Below are 15,643 nucleotides of genomic sequence, written 5' to 3'. Positions count from 1 at the left end.
CTCCATAGAATAGACTGTGTAGGTATGGCAATCATACTACATGGAAGGGGGTAAAATTGGTCTGTGATCTTTCATTTTCCAAAGACTATGGTCTGATGTGTGTATGAGCCTTAAGAAATAGCAGGTGCCAATAAGTTTGCACATGTGCAGTAGCACAAAGAAAAAAACTGTGCATGAGCAGCTCTGTGCTACTGTGCAGGCTGTATTTTGCACATGCACAATGCGACCATGCTTGTACACGGATGGGAGCGCGTGAGCAATTTTAAATGTTGAGGATTGTTTAGAGGGTCACAGCGCAGAGCAGAAGGGGTGTAGGGAGACTGGGGTAGCCACTGGACCACCCAGAGGCTTCCTCCTACTGAGGTATTTTTTTAAAGTTACAGGTACCCTTTAAAGGAACCCCAAACAGCGAAAAAAATGCCATACTGAACTTGCCTAGGTCTTCCTCCAGTCCCCCTTAGTCCGAGAGATCGCTTAGAGTCCTCTGGGCTCGCTCCGTTATCCTGCTGAAGGCTCCGTTAGCTGCACGACTTTGCCGGGAGTTGTGCGCAACTGCGTATGCGCGGCCCATCCACACGCCCGTTGCCATGAACATGCTCGGTTCTTGAAAAAATGAACCACACATTTGCAGAACTCTCAGGTCGACTGATGCCCGGATGGGCCGCAGCTAATAGAGCCACCGGAGGGAGAATGGCGGGAGCCCAGAGGGCCCCGAGGGACCTCACAGGCTACAGGGGGCTAGAGAAAGACCCAGGTAAGTTCAATATGGCATTTCTTTGTTGTGTTCAGGTTCCCTTATAGAGAAACCATAACCAAGAATTGAGCTTCATCCCAATCAGTAGCTGATACCCCCTTTCCCATAAGAAATCTATTCCTTTTCACAAACGGATCATTCATCGGGGGGCTCTGTATGGCTGATATTGGCTGATATTGTGGTGAAACCCCTCCCACAGTGTGATGTCAGGGAAATGCATTGTGGGCAAAAAAAAATAGCTGTTTACAGCTGTTTCCAACTGGTAAAAAAAAAAAGCAAGCAGCATCTCCTTCCACTGACATCACCTGCCAGCAGTAAAGATGTCACCATGTGGTAAATGTCAGAATGTAAATCGGGGAGAAGAAAGATTTTACAATGGGCAAACACTGGCTAGATCATTTATACATAATTATTGTAAAAATGAAGCACTTTTTTATTACATTATTTTCACTGGAGTTCCTCTTTAGGGTGTTTCCGAGCTTAGCTCATGTACTCATTATACACATCTTCCTGATGTGTAGTTCACATCTTGCAGGACCAGCAGGAGGAGGAAGGAGCTGACTAGTAACATTTCTGCCTGGAAAGAGCCTTTAATGCACTGGGGAATTTATTTTATGTGAACACATTAATTGTCTGCTTAAATAAAAACCCGGCACACAGAACAGTGCTGATGTCGCAGTAGCGCGCCCCGCCGAGGGACCGCTAATGTGGCCGTGCGCTTGATCGATTTTCTGGCACTCCAATTGACCCTGCCAGTGATCTGTTAACCCTTGTGAGCTCGATCGATAAACTTCCGATCAACTTCACGCAAATTATCAATCAGAAGTGTAATCAGACATGGCATTACATTTTGATTAAGCGAACAGGGAGAGAGGGGCATGGAGACAATGGTCGCAGGGCCGAGCCTGGGCGGGTGCTGCGGGTGCAAGGCACCCAGGCGCCTGCCTCTGAGAGGCGCCGCCCGGCCCCGCTCGCCCGGCCCCGCTCTCCCCCTGTGCCTCTAGCCGCCGCGTCAAACCTCGATCAGGCGGGCGGGCGCTAGGACCTAGCACGCCGCACTTATATGCGGAAGTGACATCACTTCCGCATATAGAGCGGGTGCGTCCGGCGCCCTTTTCCTGGTCGGGTCGCCCGCTGATTGAGGTCTGACTAAGGGCTGCTGAAAGGTGAGGGGGGAGCGGAGGAGGGAGCGGCGGCGGCGGGGTGCGCTCCTGTCACTCACTAGCTATCCTGGGCACAGATACCCCCTGGCTACCTATCCTGGGCGCACATACCCCCTGGCTACCTATCCTGGGCACAGATACCACCTGGCTACCTATCCTGGGCACAGATACCACCTGGCTACCTATCCTGGGCGCACATACCCCCTGGCTACCTATCCTGGGCGCATATACCCCTGGCTACCTATCCTGGGCGCATATACCCCCTGGCTACCTATCCTGGGCGCATATACCCCCTGGCTACCTATCCTGGGCGCACATACCCCCTGGCTACCTATCCTGGGCGCACATACCCCCTGGCTACCTATCGTGGGTGCACATACCCCCTGGCTACCTATCCTGGGCGCACATACCCCCTGGCTACCTATCCTGGGCGCACATACCCCCTGGCTACCTATCCTGGGCGCACATACCCCCTGGCTACCTATCCTGGGCGCACATACCCCCTGGCTACCTATCCTGGGCGCACGTACCCCCTGGCTACCTATCCTGGGCGCACGTACCCCCTGGCTACCTATCCTGGGCGCACGTACCCCCTGGCTACCTATCCTGGGCGCACGTACCCCCTGGCTACCTATCCTGGGCGCACATACCCCCTGGCTACCTATCCTGGGCGCACATACCCCCTGGCTACCTATCCTGGGCGCATATAACGCCTGGCTACCTATCCTGGGCACATATACCCCCTGGCTACCTATCCTGGGGACATATATCCCTGGCTATTTATTCTGGGGACACTGTCTGTTTGTCATTATGTGCATTTGCTGGTGAAAAGCTGTCTTATGTGCATTTGCTGGTGAAAAGCTGTCTTCTTATGTGCATTTGCTGGTGAAAAGCTGTCTTCTTATGTGCATTTGCTGGTGAAAAGCTGTCTTATGTGCATTTGCTGGTGAAAAGCTGTCTTCTTATGTGCATTTGCTGGTGAAAAGCTGTCTTATGTGCATTTGCTGGTGAAAAGCTGTCTTATGTGCATTTGCTGGTGAAAAGCTGTCTTCTTATGTGCATTTGCTGGTGAAAAGCTGTCTTCTTATGTGCATTTGCTGGTGAAAAGCTGTCTTATGTGCTTTTGCTGGTGAAAAGCGGTCTCTTGTTATGTGCATTTGCTGGTGAAAAGCGGTCTCTTGTTATGTGCATTTGCTGGTGAAAAGCGGTCTCTTGTTATGTGCATTTGCTGGTGAAAAGCGGTCTCTTATGTGCATTTACATGGGGAAAAGCTGTCTCTTGTTATGTGCATTTACATGGGGAAAAGCTGTCTCTTATGTGCATTTAGTGGGGAAATTTTGTCAGTAAAAATAATCTTTTGTCAGTAATATTTTAGGTATTTGTCAGTAAAAAAATAACGTGAAAGGTTGGCAACACTGGCAGGCTGCGCGGCGCAACGGGAAAGATACAGGCAGCCCACCTCACGCTTGGGCTTGGCGGGGGGAGGAGCCTACGACAGCGAGAGTAGGGTGGCCGCAGGCAGCCATAAATACGCAGTGTGTGACTGCGTCGCACTCGCAGAGCCTCTCAGCCTGAGTCAGTCCAGAGACTAGCAGACTCGCAGGAAGCCAAAGCCAGCCAGGAGCAAGCCCATGGAAGAGGGGTAGGAATGGGGTATCACATGCATGCGGAAAGAGGTGGAAGGTGTGGGTGTGATTAGGCAGGACACTGGTGTGGTTATGTGGTTGGGCGCGGTAAATTTAACCACTCCCATAGGCGCCAGAGAAAATCTTGCACCCAGGTGCCAGGCACCCCAGGCTCGCCCCTGAATGGTCGCATAGCTTTGTACAGCTTTGAGTGGCGCATTAGCTGTGTTTCCATCAATTCCAAATCCGTTTTCTGCTCAGATATGAGATCAAGTGGTGCAAGGTGCCAAATAGATCACTAATATATGGCTGATTTCTGATCAAGGTGTGGTCAATAATTTTTCAGAGTTCAGACAGTTGACAGCCGAGGGGAAGAAGCTGTTCCTATGCCTAAAAGTCCTGGTGGACATGGAATGGAACGAAACATTCAGCCTGAAGAAAACCGACTAAAGAAGCAAAAGCCTGGGTGTAGGTTTGTGAAGGAAATTCGCTATAGGCTATCAACGGTTTGCCACTTCTGCCCAGTGCCCACCACCAATTGATGTAGATTTTCCGACCTGTTCAATCAATACTTTCGAATGATTTTTGGTCAAAATCTAATCGATTAGACATTTAAAGGAATTGATTTCCATCCGATTTGATCACTGATCGAATCAGCAGGGAAATTGGATGAGTATGGGCACATTTAGACAAGATTTCTGCTGAAGTATCGATAGGTGCCCATACATTACTTGATTTTCTTGTACAAGTGACCATTTGAATCAATCATTTTATAATCAATTCAGTGGAGAATCGATTATGTTCCTTTGTACTCGCTCGATGGAAATTGGACGATATCTGGTCCAATTGACCAATTTATTTGTTTGAGCATGATGGAAAATATCAGTCAATTGCAGGGCTTTGGAGTCGAAGTCCAGGAGTCGGAGTAATTTTTGGTTAGTTGGAGTTGGAGGTTTCATAAACTGAGAAGTCGGAGACTCGGAGTTGGATGATTTTTGTACCCACTCCATAGCCTTGTAAGGGCTGTGGAGGACATTTCTGGCCGAAATTGGTTGCCTGTATCAATGGGTCCTGCTGCAAGATGTAGGGCCGACATGCTCGATTGGGTGCATGGCGGTAACGCCGTATGATATCGGGACGAGGAACACGATGGAACCCCTGGCACTGTCCCGCCTAGTGTAAAATGTACCCCCAGGTGCCCTGTGCTGTATAGTATACTTTAAGAGTCGGGTCGATGTCTAAGCAGGCAACAGATCTCTCCCCAATCAGACAGAGATCTGTCTCCTGGTCAATCTGCCCATACATATTATTGATTCAGCGCAAAGTTTTGCGGTGAGCGTCATACGCTGCACCGGGTGCGATGAAAACGTTGCACTAGGCGAACCCGGGCAACGTAATGCGGGCACCGCGCAGCGCTAACAGCCAGAGGCGTAGCTAGGGTTTTCAGCGCCCGGGGACAAAGACTATTAATGCGCCCCCTAAGGTGAAGGTTCGTGACCAAATGTGGGCGTGGTTATGGGTACTCCACATTTGGTCACGCCCCTTCAAATGTACATGGAGGTTAGCAGGCTCACGCTCACCCACCCTCCCTCAGTATGTACCTTCCAGCATGTTCCAAGACAAATTCAGCAATCATGAGCCCCCCACCCCCATCAAGACAAATTCCGCAATCATGAGCAAACATGAGGCCCCCAACAAGTCAAATTTAGCAATCCTGAGGCCCCCAACAAGACAAATTCAGCAATCATGAGGCCCCTAACAAGACAAATTCAGCGATCTTGAGGCCCCCAACAAATCATGAGGCCCCCAACAAGACAAATTCAGTAACCATGAGGCCCCCAACAAGACAAATTCAGCAGTCATGAGGCACATAAATAGACAGCATTTCCCATAAATAGGCAGAATGTCCCCTTAATATGGTAGACACCTCTCACCTGGCAGCAGTTCCCCAAAATACACTCCATCTGACAGCAATGCTTGCCCAAAAATAGGTAGCCCCAGGTCTATAGGTGTCCCCAGAATAGGTGGCCAGCAGTATAGATGTCCCCAGAACAGGTAGCCAGGGGTAGAGATGTCCACAGAACAGGTAGCCAGGGGTATATGTGCCCAGTATATGTAGGCAGGGGTATGTGTCCCCAGTATATGTAGCCAGAGGTATATGTGCCCAGTATATGTAGCCAGGGGTATAAATGCCCAGTATATGTAGCCAGGGGTATATGTACCCAGTATATGTAGGCAGGGGTATATGTGCCCAGAGTAGGTAGCCAGGGGTATATGTGCCCAGAGTAGGTAGCCAGGGGTATATGTGCCCAGAGTAGGTAGCCAGGGGTATATGCCCAGTATATGTAGGCAGGGGTATATGTGCCCAGAGTAGGTAGCCAGGGGTATATGTGCCCAGAGTAGGTAGCCAGGGGTATATGTGCCCAGAGTAGGTAGCCAGGGGTATATGTGCCCAGAGTAGGTAGCCAGGGGTATATGCCCAGTATATGTAGGCAGGGGTATATGTGCCAAGAGTAGGTAGCCAGGGGTATATGTGCCCAGAGTAGGTAGCCAGGGGTATATGTGCCCAGAGTAGGTAGCCAGGGGTATATGCCCAGTATATGTAGGCAGGAGTATATGTGCCAAGAGTAGGTAGCCAGGGGTATATGTGCCCAGAGTAGGTAGCCAGGGGTATATGTGCCCAGAGTAGGTAGCCAGGGGTATATGTGCCCAGAGTAGGTAGCCAGGGGTATATGCCCAGTATATGTAGGCAGGGGTATATGTGCCCAGAGTAGGTAGCCAGGGGTATATGTGCCCAGAGTAGGTAGCCAGGGGTATATGTGCCCAGAGTAGGTAGCCAGGGGTATATGTGCCCAGAGTAGGTAGCCAGGGGTATATGCCCAGTATATGTAAGCAGGGGTATATGTGCCAAGAGTAGGTAGCCAGGGGTATATGCCCAGTATATGTAGGCAGGGGTATATGTGCCCAGAGTAGGTAGCCAGGGGTATATGCCCAGTATATGTAGGCAGGGGTATATGTGCCCAGAGTAGGTAGCCAGGGGTATATGTGCCCAGAGTAGGTAGCCAGGGGTATATGCCCAGTATATGTAGGCAGGGGTATATGTGCCCAGAGTAGGTAGCCAGGGGTATATGTGCCCAGAGTAGGTAGCCAGGGGTATATGTGCCCAGAGTAGGTAGCCAGGGGTATATGTGCCCAGAGTAGGTAGCCAGGGGTATATGCCCATAGTAGGTAGTCAGGGGTATATGTGCCCAGAGTAGGTAGCCAGGGGTATATGTGCCCAGAGTAGGTAGCCAGGGGTATATGCCCAGTATATGTAGGCAGGGGTATATATGCCCAGAGTAGGTAGCCAGGGGTATATGTGCCCAGAGTAGGTAGCCAGGGGTATATGTGCCCAGAGTAGGTAGCCAGGGGTATATGTGCCCAGAGTAGGTAGCCAGGGGTATATGTGCCCAGAGTAGGTAGCCAGGGGTATATGCCCAGTATATGTAGGCAGGAGTATATGTGCCAAGAGTAGGTAGCCAGGGGTATATGTGCCCAGAGTAGGTAGCCAGGGGTATATGTGCCCAGAGTAGGTAGCCAGGGGTATATGTGCCCAGAGTAGGTAGCCAGGGGTATATGCCCAGTATATGTAGGCAGGGGTATATGTGCCCAGAGTAGGTAGCCAGGGGTATATGTGCCCAGAGTAGGTAGCCAGGGGTATATGCCCAGTATATGTAGGCAGGGGTATATGTGCCCAGAGTAGGTAGCCAGGGGTATATGTGCCCAGAGTAGGTAGCCAGGGGTATATGTGCCCAGAGTAGGTAGCCAGGGGTATATGCCCAGTATATGTAGGCAGGGGTATATATGCCCAGAGTAGGTAGCCAGGGGTATATGTGCCCAGAGTAGGTAGCCAGGGGTATATGTGCCCAGAGTAGGTAGCCAGGGGTATATGCCCAGTATATGTAGGCAGGGGTATATGTGCCCAGAGTAGGTAGCCAGGGGTATATGTGCCCAGAGTAGGTGGCCAGGGATATATGTCCAGTATATGTAGCCAGGGGTATATGTGCCCAGAGTAGGTAGCCAGGTCAGGTGTCCCCCTCCCCAGCAGGAGGGGAGCAGCGCAGAGAAGAGCTGCTCTCCCTTCCTCGCTGTCCCCTCCAATGTCCGGGTGGCTCAGGCTGGCAGCGGCGGGCGGAACTTACCTCCGTCTCGTCGCAGCGCCGGATGGATCTGCCACTACTCTGGTCTGGTCCAGACCAGAGCAGCGGCTGCGCACTCGAACTTCCGGCCGGCGCTGGAGCGAGACGGAGGTGAGTTCCGCCCGCCGCTGCCAGGCCAGCCACCCGGACATTGGAGGGGACAGCGAGGGAGAGAGAGAGCACCTAAGGTGAGGGAAGGAGGGGGGATATGGCCCCCCTTCCCCACCGTCCGCACAGCTCTCCCTCTTCTCTGCGCTGCTCCCCTCCCCTCCGCCGCAAAAAAAAAAAAACACGCAGCTCAGCCAGGCTGAGGGCGCCCTCGGGGACCAGGCGCCCCGGGGCACTTGTCCTACCCCGACCCCCCCTAGCTCCGCGCCTGCTAACAGCGTGCAAAACTTTGTGCGTCCTAAAGGGCTTTAGGCGTGCTAAGTTAGCACCCTTTTGTGAATCAAGCCCATAGTCTGATGTATGGCCAAGTAGCAGAACAGGGAAACAATGTACACGAAGAATGGATCAATAGTCTCCTGATCTACCACTGCTTCAAATCCCCTCCTGCTGTAAACCTCTCATTACTGCCTGGCGCCTGCTATGCCTTGCCTTTCCAGTTACAAGACATTCCTATGCTATAGTATAACAGGGCGCTTTCCTATTGGCTGCCCTGGGGCTAGCACTCCTTCTATGCCCAGCACACAGAGGTTAACCCTGCAGCCCACAGCACTTTAGTGTAAGTGGGTGTGTCCGTCTTGCTAGTGTAGCCACGTCAGCCCTCGGCTGACTGTAATCTAATAAAGTTATGTACACTTTGAAGGAGCTAGTAGTGCTGGGAGTTGTAGTTTGGAGTGGCGTTGATCTGCTGCTGCTGCTGCTGCTGGGCTGATCGCTGGCACGGAGCTGAGTGCAGGAGGTGAGAGATGAGTCGGGCGGGGGGACACTGCAGCGGATCCAGGGCTGGAGGATGTTGCTGATCAGGGAGAGGGATCGCTGGGATCTGTCACTGCTGCTTGTAGGGGGGATTGGGCAGGACAGCAGGCTGCTGCCACTCACACAACTCAGGGAAAGTTATCCGAGTCGCCTCCCCCCACCCCTCTGCTCCCTCCATTCATTCTGCTTCTAGCACAGCTCTGCTGGGGACAGGTAAAGCTATGGGGGAAACTTTCTGCCAACTCCCTACTGTCCCTCCTGATCACACACTTTATTTATGGGTTACCCCCAGCAATGATAATTGCAGCAGAGCTGAAGTCTTGTACAGGGAGCTGCCCAGCATATAGAGCAAAGTCCTAGTTCCATTTTCGCTATAAAGGGGAATTCCAGAAAGAGAACATTGGATTGGGCCTGCCATAGGTATAGCATTTGTCATTTTATAATTGTTAAAAACATTGTGTCTTTTGGAAGTAATCTTAAAGGGAACCTGTAACATAAAAAAGGCATACCAAGATAAAGCAAAGCCGCTGCGACGCCAGTGTTATTTGGTATTTATATAGCGTGGACATATGACACACCGCTGTACAGAGAATATAGTCTTGTCACTGACTGCCCCTCGGAGGAGCTCACAATCTCATCCTTACCATAGTCGTAAGTCTATGGATGCATCATGTAGTGTATGTATCGTAGTCTAGGGACAGTTTTAGGGGGAAGCCAATTAACTTATCTGTATGTTTTTGGGATGTGGGAGGAAACTGGAGTGTCCAGAGGAAACCCACATGGACATGGGGAGAACATACAAACTCTGTGCAGTTAATGCCCTGGCTGGATTTCAAACCATTGTTGCCCAGTGACACAGTGTATGGTTGAGGTGAGCCAGCAAGAAAGTCCACAGGGAAGCCAGTGAGAAAGTCAATAGGGAAATTCTGCTAATGTGATTGGGTGGTCAGCGCCCCCCTCGAACGGCGAAGTTTCTGATAGGTTGTGGTAATAATATACGCCCACACTATTCAGCCAATTAAAATGCTTCAAGTTGTAGACGTTGCTGTGATTAGAGGACTGTTCCTTATGGACTTTCTCCCTGGCTTGCCTCATCCATACTAGCTTTGTCTCTGGACTGTACTGAGGCTACCTGATCCTTCTTGGAGCCCACCACTGCTGTGCAGGAGCCCTCCAATCATATCTGATATGATCTGGTGGTTACGCTGTCCTCTGTGCAAGACTGTGGGCGTAAAGCACCTGCGCATCAAACCAAAGCCACTCGTTCACAAGTATATCCGCGTTCAAACACAGCAGGAGGGTGCAGTCGCGAACTAGAATAGGGTCCTTGTCAGCGGTGGTGGGGTTGAGGAGTGTATGGGACCATCCAGAGGTTTTCCTCTATGTGGGTAATTATGTAACTTTTTGTGGTTTTAAAGTTACATATACGCTCTAAACCAGGGCTGTGGAGTTGAGGAGTCTGAGCCAGAGCAATTTTGGGTACCTGGAGTCGGAGGTTTCATAAACTAAGGAGTCTGAGTTGGATGATGGGATTGTGGCTTTGCTGTTTTTACGTGTACGCAGCGGGAGGTCTGCGCGTGTGCGGGAGGTCTGCGCGTGTGCGGGAGGTCTGCGCGTGTGCGGGAGGTCTGCTCGTGTGCGGGAGGTCTGCTCCTGTGCGGGAGGTCTGCGCGTGTGCGGGAGGTCTGCACGTGTGCGGGAGGTCTGCTGATGTGCGGGAGGTCTGCGCGTGTGCGGGAGGTCTGCGCGTGTGCGGGAGGTCTGCTCGTGTGCGGGAGGTCTGCTGATGTGTGGGAGGTCTGCTCCTGTGCGGAAGGTCTGCGCGTGTGCGGGAGGTCTGCGCGTGTGCGGGAGTTCTGCTCCTGTGCGGGAGGTCTGCGCGTGTGCGGGAGGTCTGCTGATGTGCGGGAGGTCTGCTCCTGTGCGGGAGGTCCGCGCGTGTGCGGGAGGTCTGCTGATGTGCGGGAGGTCTGCTCCTGTGCGGGAGGTCTGCGCGTGTGCGGGAGGTCTGCTGATGTGCGGGAGGTCTGCTCCTGTGCGGGAGGTCTGCGCGTGTGCGGGAGGTCTGCTGATGTGCGGGAGGTCTGCGCGTGTGCGGGAGGTCTGCTCGTGTGCGGGAGGTCTGCTCGTGTGCGGGAGGTCTGCTCGTGTGCGGGAGGTCTGCGCGTGTGTGAGAGGTCTGCGCGTGTGTGAGGTCTGCTCCTGTCCTGTGCGGGAGGTCTGCGCGTGTGCGGGAGGTCTGCTAATGTGCGGGAGGTCTGCGCGTGTGCGGGAGGTCTGCTGATGTGCGGGAGGTCTGCTCCTGTGCGGGAGGTCTGCGCGTGTGCGGTAGGTCTGCTGATGTGCGGGAGGTCTGCTCCTGTGCGGGAGGTCTGCTCCTGTGCGGGAGGTCTGCGCGTGTGTGAGAGGTCTGCTCCTGTGCGGGAGGTCTGCGCGTGTGCGGGAGGTCTGCTGATGTGCGGGAGGTCTGCTTCTGTGCGGGAGGTCTGCGCGTGTGCGGGAGGTCTGCTGATGTGCGGGAGGTCTGCTCCTGTGCGGGAGGTCTGCGCGTGTGCGGGAGGTCTGCGCGTGTGCGGGAGGTCTGCTCGTGTGCGGGAGGTCTGCGCGTGTGCGGGAGGTCTTCTCCTGTGCGGGAGGTCTGCTCCTGTGCGGGAGGTCTGCGCCTGTGCGGGAGGTCTGCTCCTGTGCGGGAGGTCTGCTCCTGTGCGGGAGGTCTGCGGGTGTGCGGGAGGTCTGCGCGTGTGCGGGAGGTCTGCGCATGTGCGGGAGGTCTGCTGATGTGCGGGAACTCTGCGCGTGTGCGGGAGGTCTGCTCCTGTGCGGGAGGTCTGCGCGTGTGCGGGAGGTCTGCGCGTGTGCGGGAGGTCTGCTCGTGTGCGGGAGGTCTGCTGATGTGCGGGAGGTCTGCTCCTGTGCGGGAGGTCTGCGCGTGTGCGGGAGGTCTGCGCGTGTGTGGGAGGTCTGCTCCTGTGCGGGAGGTCTGCGCGTGTGCGGGAGGTCTGCGCGGGTGCGGGAGGTCTGCTCGTGTGCAGGAGGTCTGCTGATGTGCGGGAGGTCTGCTCCTGTGCGGGAGGTCTGCGCGTGTATGGGAGGTCTGCGCGTGTGCGGGAGGTCTGCGCGTGTGCGGGAGGTCTGCTCCTGTGCGGGAGGTCTGCGCGTGTGCGGGAGGTCTGCGCGTGTGCGGGAGGTCTGCTGATGTGCGGGAGCTCTGCGCCTATGCGGGAGCTCTGCGCGTGTGCGGGAGGTCTGCACCTGTGTGGGAGGTCTGCGCGTGTGCGGGAGGTCTGCGCGTGTGCGGGAGGTCTGCTCGTGTGTGAGAGGTCTGCTCCTGTGCGGGAGGTCTGCGCGTGTGCGGGAGGTCTGCTCCTGTGCAGGAGGTCTGCTCCTGTGCGGGAGGTCTGCGCCTGTGCGGGAGGTCTGCTCCTGTGCGGGAGGTCTGCTCCTGTGCGGGAGGTCTGCTCCTGTGCGGGAGGTCTGCGCGTGTGCGGGAGGTCTGCGCGTGTGCGGGAGGTCTGCGCGTGTGCGGGAGGTCTGCTGATGTGCGGGAGCTCTGCGCCTGTGCGGGAGGTCTGCGCGTGTGCGGGAGGTCTGCTCCTGTGCGGGAGGTCTGCACGTGTGCGGGAGGTCTGCGCGTGTGCGGGAGGTCTGCTCGTGTGCGGGAGGTCTGCTCGTGTGCGGGAGGTCTGCTCGTGTGCGGGAGGTCTGCTCCTGTGCGGGAGGTCTGCTCGTGTGCGGGAGGTCTGCTCCTGTGAGGGAGGTCTGCTGATGTGCGGGAGGTCTGCTCCTGTGCGGGAGGTCTGCTCGTGTGCGGGAGGTCTGCGCGTGTGCGGGAGGTCTGCGCGTGTGCGGGAGGTCTGCTGTGCGGGAGGTCTGCGCGTGTGCGGGAGGTCTGCGCGTGTGCGGGAGGTCTGCTGATGTGCGGGAGCTCTGCGCCTGTGCGGGAGCTCTGCGCGTGTGCGGGAGCTCTGCTCCTGTGCGGGTGGTCTGCGCGTGTGCGGGAGGTCTGCGCGTGTGCGGGAGGTCTGCTCGTGTGCGGGAGGTCTGCTGATGTGCGGGAGATCTGCTCCTGTGCGGGAGGTCTGCGCGTGTGCGGGAGGTCTGCTCCTGTGCGGGAGGTTTGCGCGTGTGCGGGAGGTCTGCTCGTGTGCGGGAGGTCTGCTCGTGTGCGGGAGGTCTGCTCCTGTGCGGGAGGTCTGCTCCTGTGCGGGAGGTCTGCGCGTGTGCGGGAGGTCTGCTGATGTGCGGGAGGTCTGCTCCTGTGCGGGAGGTCTGCGCGTGTGCGGGAGGTCTGCTCCTGTGCGGGAGGTCTGCTCCTGTGCGGAAGGTCTGCGCGTGTGCGGGAGGTCTGCTCCTGTGCGGGAGGACTGCGCGTGTGCGGGAGGTCTGCTGATGTGCGGGAGGTCTGCTCCTGTGCGGGAGGTCTGCGCCTGTGCGGGAGGTCTGCTCGTGTGTGGGAGGTCTGCTCCTGTGCGGGAGGTCTGCTCCTGTGCGGGAGGTCTGCTGATGTGCGGGAGGTCTGCTCCTGTGCGGGAGGTCTGCTCCTGGGCAGGAGGTCTGCTCCTGTGCGGGAGGTCTGCTCCTGTGCGGGAGGTCTGCTCCTGTGCGGGAGGTCTGCGCGTGTGCGGGAGGTCTGCGCGTGTGCGGGAGGTCTGCTCGTGTGCGGGAGGTCTGCTCGTGTGCGGGAGGTCTGCTCGTGTGCGGGAGGTCTGCTCGTGTGCGGGAGGTCTGCTCCTGTGTGGGAGGTCTGCGCGTGTGCGAGAGGTCTGCTCGTGTGCGGGAGGTCTGCTGATGTGCGGGAGGTCTGCTCGTGTGCGGGAGGTCTGCGCGTGTGCGGGAGGTCTGCTGTGCGGAAGGTCTGCGCGTGTGCAGGAGGTCTGCGCGTGTGCGGGAGGTCTGCTGATGTGCGGGAGCTCTGCGCCTGTGCGGGAGCTCTGCGCGTGTGCAGGAGGTCTGCTCCTGTGCGGGAGGTCTGCGCGTGTGCGGGAGGTCTGCTCGAGTGCGGGAGGTCTGCTCGAGTGCGGGAGATCTGCTCCTGTGCGGGAGGTCTGCGCCTGTGCGGGAGGTCTGCGCGTGTGCGGGAGGTCTGCGCGTGTGCGGGAGGTCTGCTCGAGTGCGGGAGGTCTGCTGATGTGCGGGAGATCTGCTCCTGTGCGTGAGGTCTGCGCGTGTGCGGGAGGTCTGCGCGTGTGCAGGAGGTTTGCGCGTGTGCGGGAGGTCTGCTCCTGTGCGGGAGGTCTGCGCGTGTGCGGGAGGTCTGCTCGTGTGCGGGAGGTCTGCTCCTGTGCGGGAGGTCTGCGCGTGTGCGGGAGGTCTGCTGATGTGCGGGAGGTCTGCTCCTGTGCGGGAGGTCTGCGCCTGTGCGGGAGGTCTGCGCGTGTGCGGGAGGTCTGCTCCTGTGCGGGAGGTCTGCGCGTTTGCGGGAGGTCTGCTCCTGTGTGGGAGGTCTGCTCCTATGCGGAAGGTCTGCGCATGTGCGGGAGGTCTGCTCCTGTGCGGGAGGTCTGCGCGTGTGCGGGAGGTCTGCGCGTTTGCGGGAGGTCTGCTCCTGTGCGGGAGGTCTGCTCCTGTGCGGAAGGTCTGCGCGTGTGCGGGAGGTCTGCTCCTGTGCGGGAGGTCTGCGCGTGTGCAGGAGGTCTGCTGATGTGCGGGAGGTCTGCTCCTGTGCGGGAGGTCTGCGCGTTTGCGGGAGGTCTGCTCCTGTGCGGGAGGTCTGCTCCTGTGCGGAAGGTCTGCGCGTGTGCGGGAGGTCTGCTCCTGTGCGGGAGGTCTGCGCGTGTGCGGGAGGTCTGCTGATGTGCGGGAGGTCTGCTCCTGTGCGGGAGGTCTGCGCTTTTGCGGGAGGTCTGCTCCTGTGTGGGAGGTCTGCTCCTATGCGGAAGGTCTGCGCATGTGCGGGAAGTCTGCTCCTGTGCGGGAGGTCTGCGCGTGTGCGGGAGGTCTGCGCGTTTGCGGGAGGTCTGCTCCTGTGCGGGAGGTCTGCTCCTGTGCGGAAGGTCTGCGCGTGTGCGGGAGGTCTGCTCCTGTGCGGGAGGTCTGCGCGTGTGCAGGAGGTCTGCTGATGTGCGGGAGGTCTGCTCCTGTGCGGGAGGTCTGCGCGTTTGCGGGAGGTCTGCTCCTGTGCGGGAGGTCTGCTCCTGTGCGGAAGGTCTGCGCGTGTGCGGGAGGTCTGCTCCTGTGCGGGAGGTCTGCGCGTGTGCGGGAGGTCTGCTGATGTGCGGGAGGTCTGCTCCTGTGCGGGAGGTCTGCGCCTGTGCGGGAGGTCTGCGCGTGTGCGGGAGGTCTGCTGATGTGGGGGAGGTCTGCTCCTGTGCGGGAGGTCTGCGCGTGTGCGGGGAGGTCTGCTGATATGCGGGTGGTCTTCCCCTGTGCGGGAGGTCTGCTCGTGTGCGGGAGGTCTGCTCGTGTGCGGGAGGTCTGCGCGTGTGCGGGAGGTCTGCGCGTGTGCGGGAGGTCTGCATGTGTGCGGGAGGTCTGCGCGTGTGCGGGAGGTCTGCTGATGTGCGGGAGGTCTGCTGATGTGCGGGAGGTCTGCGCGTGTGCGGGAGGTCGCTCCTGTGCGGGAGGTCTGCGCGTGTGTGGGAGGTCTGCGCGTGTGCGGGAGGTCTGCTCGTGTGCAGGAGGTCTGCTGATGTGCGGGAGGTCTGCTCCTGTGCGGGAGGTCTGCTCCTGTGCGGGAGGTCTGCTGATGTGCGGGAGGTCTGCTCCTGTGCGGGAGGTCTGCGCTTTTGCGGGAGGTCTGCTCCTGTGTGGGAGGTCTGCTCCTATGCGGAAGGTCTGCGCATGTGCGGGAGGTCTGCTCCTGTGCGGGAGGTCTGCGCGTGTGCGGGAGGTCTGCGCGTTTGCGGGAGGTCTGCTCCTGTGCGGGAGGTCTGCTCCTGTGCGGAAGGTCTGCGCGTGTGCGGGAGGTCTGCTCCTGTGCGGGAGGTCTGCGCGTGTGCAGGAGGTCTGCTGATGTGCGGGAGGTCTGCTCCTGTGCGGGAGGTCTGCGCGTTTGCGGGAGGT

General features: G+C 57.2%; 1 pseudogene; it reads left to right on the top strand.

Annotated features, from left to right (window-relative positions):
- Window positions 1–612: 612 nt before the first annotated feature.
- LOC137522247 (sacsin-like) overlaps window positions 613–15,643 on the top strand; it is a 97,372-nt pseudogene continuing 82,341 nt past the window's right edge.

Source organism: Hyperolius riggenbachi, chromosome 6 (genome assembly GCF_040937935.1).
Source record: "Hyperolius riggenbachi isolate aHypRig1 chromosome 6, aHypRig1.pri, whole genome shotgun sequence".
In the NCBI taxonomy this organism is placed as follows: domain Eukaryota; kingdom Metazoa; phylum Chordata; class Amphibia; order Anura; family Hyperoliidae; genus Hyperolius; species Hyperolius riggenbachi.
The sequence above is the reverse complement of the archived record's forward strand: the minus strand, read 5'-3'. Positions and strand labels throughout refer to the sequence as shown.